Source organism: Aptenodytes forsteri, unplaced genomic scaffold (genome assembly GCF_000699145.1).
Source record: "Aptenodytes forsteri isolate BGI_AS27 unplaced genomic scaffold, ASM69914v1 Scaffold309, whole genome shotgun sequence".
Taxonomy (NCBI): Eukaryota; Metazoa; Chordata; class Aves; order Sphenisciformes; family Spheniscidae; genus Aptenodytes; species Aptenodytes forsteri.
This window is the reverse complement of record NW_008795857.1, coordinates 4,533,824-4,539,570: the sequence shown is the minus strand read 5'-3', so window position 1 is coordinate 4,539,570 and position 5,747 is coordinate 4,533,824. Positions and strand designations below refer to the sequence as shown.

The following is a 5,747-nucleotide window of genomic DNA, read 5'->3' as shown; positions in this document are numbered from 1 at the left end:
CCCCCGGGCCTCGCCGGCCTTCCCGGGCGGGCTTCGGGCCGGCCCCCTGCGAGCGGGGGGCTCTCTCTGTCTCAGTGTGTGGCCCGGGGCCGGGAGGAGGTGTCGAGTCCCCCGAGGACAGCGGGTCCGGGCGGGTCGCACCATGGGCAGGGGGAGTCAGCCGGGCGGCGGGTGGCGGCCGGGTGCGGGAGGGTGGTAGGGCCACATCCTCGGCCCCGGGTAGGGGGCCGTTCCCGTGGGGGAGGGTGGTAGTGCCACCGCCTCGGCCATCAGGGCACTGGGGAGCTCTCCCTCCGGGGGGAAGACCTGTGGCAGGGAGCAGAGCGGGCACGGAAGTGGCAGGCCGAACCGGGTCCATGCAGGGTGTAGCCTTGTCTGGGTGATGGAGAGGTAGGTGGTGTGGGGGATGAGAAAGCAGTAGCTGTGCAGGGAGCGTTGCTGGAGTAGGAGCTGCAAAGTGGAACAAGTCTGGGCCAGCATGTGTGTGTTAAGGAACCAGAGTATAACTGACAGAGGCAGAGTTGGAAGGGAGGGAGCAGCACTCCCCTGGTGCCAAGCCTGGCAGGGGGGAATGGGAAATTCTCTACCAGCCTGGACACCCTCTCTGGTACAAGGGATGCTTCCTACTATAGAATTCGTGAGCAGCGCCTGGGAACATGGGAAGACTTTAAAGAAAAAACAGTGAATGAGAAATACTGAACTGCATCTGGCTCTGGGCTTGAGCACGCTGCATGGAGCAGAGTAAAAGATTGAGTGCTAATAAACGGATTTTTAGATGGGCAGGAGATTGCATTGGTAGGCATCAGGGTGTGCAAACGATATGCAAGTCTGGCAACGCTGAGAATGACCTAGATCTAAGAGATGCCAGGTGGAGGTTGTCCTGAAAAGAATCATCCATCAAACGTAGATAGTTCTGTGCCAGAGAAAGCTTTTTAGAGGTATGCATCTCTGTTTTACAGATTCAGAGAAGAAACTGGGATAAAGGGCTTACGTAAGAGGAAGCAATGAATCCTTCTTGAAGCATCAGACGGCAGGTAAGAAAGCCAGGAATGAGCTGATGCTGAGTCAGACTGTGTTGTTTTGGTCCCACTACTTCAATTTTTTGAGAGTATGTGAACAACATACCTGAAAAACTGTCCCTCTCTGTGGTGTTCTCTGCATCATAGTAGGCCTCCATTGCCTGAATTGAGAGGCTAGGGGTGTCAATGAAATGGGAGTGACCCTGAAGAATTCAGTAAGAGGCCCTGGGAAGAAAAGCTCAATTAAAGACGTAAGCCAGTGCTCTTTACACGCCATCCAGAGAAGCAGTCTAAAGTCTGTTCTGTCAGTGCTGAAGTAGCTGTGTTCTCTGTGTAATCACAAGAGGTCTACCCAGTCAGAATCCCAATAAAATCCTTTCCAATGATCGTGCTCTTGCAATAATTGCGATGCCAAAGTTAGGTAATTCTAGTGATCCTCTGTTCTGTTCGGTTATTTCTTCTACCACGTTGTTTTTTCCACCTGTATTTTAACTGATCCCCTGATGGGTGGTGCAGGTGTACCACTGGCCTTTCTGTCCTCTCCTGACCTCACTGTTGAGATCCAGTTTAGAGGGGCAGCTATTTGGTACCCAGCAATGGGGTCCTTTGAGTTGTTCATACCTTTCAGTTACTTGTCAAATCACTTTTAGTACAACTCCTTTCTCTTTTCTTCACTTTTTAGTGAATCACTGCAGAAAGCATATGTATCCCAACAGTGCTTTGCATATGGTGTGTTTCAACTTCTGGATGTTAAATCAGCATTTAAGCTAGCAGATCTTAGCTGTAGTATCAGAAGCTTTTGGCTTTTCATCCCTTCCCAGGCACCCAGTGCTCTTGAAATCATGGGAATGCATTTCAGCAGGGCCAGCGGAGTTCCAAAGTGCAGCCCGTGGCTATCTCCATCTTTAATATTAACAAGGCATTGGGTCAGGAGGGGATGAGTTACGTGCCAAGACCTGTTGCCTCCTCAGACCAGCTTTCTGAACCAAAGATGACCTTGCATTCTTTTCCAATCCATTTCAAGTAGTTCGTTGGCTGCTGCTAAGTCACTTGCTTTGCGGCTTTCAAACCCTGAATTCTTATCTCTGCCATCCACTCTAAGTACAATCACGTGGCATAGTATGCATGGGAAATAGACTGTAGCTTTGAAAGAGATATAGTCCTTTGCCCCCTTTTTGTCCCAGAGCAGGATAAATAAAGTGAGATGGGACAACGAGTGATTTTTGGTCAACGTGCTGGTGTGAATGGTACCAGAGCTGGCTTGGAGAAAAGGTTTGTGGCAGCTGGTGTGGCATATAAAGTGCTTTTAGAAAGGTGAAGAAAGCCAAGCTGTTTGAGCAATAGCAAAATAAACAAGTTTCGGTAAAATGTGACTGTATTTTTTGGTAGTTGTTTGAAGTAGACTTGATGCTTATGAGTCCTATAGGCTGATGATTTTTCTGAAGGTGAGCTCTCTAACCTGTTAAAATGTCTGCTGTTTTCTGGAGGATCCACTGAAAGCTGGACTCTCTGAGATTTCCATGTGTCACTACTTCTATAGCATAGTCCCGAGAAATAATTCTGGAGGTTAGATCATAACAAATTAACCGTGTTGTATCCTTGTTAGCAAGGGCCTAGCTTTTACAGCACAGTGTGACAAGAATAATGTAGTAGTGGCTAATAACCCTCTGCCTTTCATGTTGCTGGGAGAAACATAACAGGTAGGGGTCTCAAATGAGCCTGCATGTGATACAGATTGAGGGCAGGATTCCTCCACTAAGAAATGAGGATCTGGCTTGACACCTTTTTGACTCATCTCTGCTCTTTTGACTGGAGTTGTCAAGAACTGGAATTGTCATAATAGAGCAGATTTTCTTGGCTGTTCAACTTGGTTGATGCTTTGCGAGTAAATTTAAGGTCCTGAAGCTAGATACGTTCATCTCCTTGCTTGAAGGCTTTGGTTGGGAAGATATCTCCTTTTTGTATGACACCCTGAGCTATGGAGAGAGTGAGTGCTTGTGGCATTTGTGCTAGCTGTGTGTATTGCCAAGTCACTAGTAACTGGGTAAATATGGTCCTCTCTGAAATTCATTTTACACAGGACTGCAAAGGAACTATGTGCATAATCTATGCAAACAGGGCTAATGCCTTAGGGCATGAAATCGTCCATCCTGTTTCCCTGCCAGTTCCACTACCTGAGGGCTTTTCCTTAGATCTAGATTGGCTGGGTCTGTAGCTGTACTAGGAATAATGTTACTTTTTAGAATTGAAGTACCTTTACAGCTGGTTGGAGGGGAAGGATGACCCTGCGATCAGAATTCTGAACTGCAATGTAGGATGCCTAATTTCTGCCACAGGTTTATTGTGTGAACATGTTCAGATCATTACTGTTTCTTGCTCTTCATTCTTTGGTTGCAAAATATGATTAACGCCCATCTTATTGGGGATTTGAGGAAGAATCTGTAAGTGTCTATAAGATGCTTGGATACCGTGGTGTTGAATGCTTTAGTAAAGCTCGGTGCAGGAGAAATGAAAAGGATATTCTAAGCCGTGACTTCAAGATGAAGCAGACCCCTGTGTGATCCACTGTCCTGCGTATTCTGTAGCATGGTGAAATTGCTATAGAGTGCAAGTCAGGCTCTGGCTTGTTTAAAGCAAGTGGGCACTCTGAGACCCCCCCCTTTCTTTCCTTCCCAGGAGTGGTTTGCTTGTTTCCATGGCTTGTAATGCCTTATCTGGCTGAATCTTTTTGACTTAAATTAATCTGTTCTGTTTTTTGCCCCCTTGTTTGTTCCAGACTCGGAAATTGTTTGCTTATTGTCAGGATGTTCATGTATGGTCTTATTGCTAATATGCTCAGCCAGAGAGGGCCAAGAGCTGCAGCTTGCAGGCTGTCTCATATTTGGAATGACATGAGACACCCTCTCTGGAATATCCTCCTGGGAGCTGTGCTTAGGAAGGAAATGGCGTGGAAGGCTGTGTAGGATTGTGAGAATAGCATTGCAATGGTTGGAATGCAGGATAAGCATCACTTGGGTGGGCTCAGTTTTCCTCTGCTTTTCAACAATGCTGGGTGCCAAGCCTGAAGAAGACTGCTGTGCAGAGGTGAAGGAGCTGGAATGTATTCTTCAGTTGAGGTGAACGCAATTCAGTGAAACTGATAGGCATCAAACTGAATAATGATTTTAAAGTATTTTCACATGATGTCTAATCTGTGGAAATTCACTACCACATAATAGCACTGAGGCTAAGAGCTGAGCAGGATTTGGAAAAGATCAAGCACTTATGAGTGGAAATGTTCAGACTTGCTTTAGCTAAAGAACTCGTTTTAGAAGGTGTATTTTTCAGACATAACCCATCTCTAGCAGGTAAAGGTTTGAAGAAAGGGCAGTTTGTTCCATAATTGTCCACTGGGGCTTCTTGCTCCATCTTCTAAACCACCTTGTATTGGCCTGTGTCAGAGGTAAGGTATTGAATCATACTTATTTGCTGTGTTAGGTTGCCCACTAACCTTTCTTTTTTGTGATACTGCATTAGGGAAAAAACCCCCGCTAACCGAAAAACACAAACCCACAAAGCACTCCAGTTGCTCTGATTAGGCCTAGTAGTTGAGGATTTTAAGCTGGAGGAGAGTAGGGTCCTTGGAAAGATAGTGCAGCTCATAGATGAAGATTGTTTTATTCATGAATGTGAAGACATGTAAGTATTGTCTCTTCATGCCGAGTGGTCAGGCAGAGCGCTTTGTGCTTCTTGCCTTTACTTGTAAGAGTGAAAAGAATGTGTGGAGTTTGGCCTCTCCACGTTGCAGTCTTGTAGTGGACTTTAGTCCGGAAGGCGGCTGAAAGGAAGGGCTTTAAAGCTGTTCAAGTGAGATCCGGTATGTTGTAGCATGAGCCTCAATGTACTAGTGTCTGGGAAGACACAGTCTATGTCCTGTGCTCATGTCCAATCTGTGTTGAGGATCAAGAGAATCATCAGTGCTGCTTGGTCAAGTAGGCATATGATCAATTTGATGGATAAAGGTAAGTGGCAGTGGTATGGATATATGTATATAAAGGTGTTTGTTTGTAATGTCTGCCTAAATGCAAGGGGAACTCCTGAAGGAAAGAGTGTGCGTGGGGATTTTCAGAGCTAGGAGCAGGTCATGCAAACCTTGAGATCCCTGTATGGATACCCTCCCTATGGGCTGTTCTGGGAACAATCTGTGCTTTAGGGCACGATGTAACCCTTTTGTGGCAGGTGTAACGGCTGTGAGTAAAGGGTTACTGACTTTCATAGAAGTTTTGTGATGCTGAGAAAGTGAAATGGGCCAGGATTGGAAAGTGATGTTTCCTGCAAGGGTTAGGCTGGTTTTTAGGCACAGAGGATCTGACCTGCTGCTAGTGGCAAGAGAGAACTGGTTTAAACTTCTGATTTCTAGGGGTCAGCAAATGCAGAACTGAGAGTCCCACAGTGACTACTGTGTCTTTGGTTGAGTTCTATATTTGTATTTTGGCTCTGCGATAAAGCTGGCTTTGGCAATGTTGTAGGAGTCATAACTGGATTTTCTTACTCTTGTGTTTAAAGTCTCAGCTGTCCAGCCTCATTAATGTAACACTCATGCACAAATGGTTCTGAAATCAAAAGGGACAGATGAAGTAGTTTCTCTAACTACTGGGGAATTATACTTAGGCTCATAAAAAGCCTTAGGCAAGAATATAAGTTATTTTCCCAAGATAATAATTAGGTAATTGTTGTGGAGGAAGGTGT

General features: G+C 45.9%; 1 protein-coding gene across 1 annotated transcript in view; it reads left to right on the top strand.

Annotated features, from left to right (window-relative positions):
* The first annotated feature begins 958 nt into the window (after positions 1–958).
* TJAP1 (tight junction associated protein 1) overlaps positions 959–5,747 on the top strand; it is a 39,809-nt gene continuing 35,020 nt past the window's right edge. The window contains exon 1 of the mRNA XM_009283771.2: positions 959–1,034. The gene's annotated coding sequence lies outside the window, so the exon portion shown is untranslated. The remainder of the gene's footprint in view (positions 1,035–5,747) is intronic.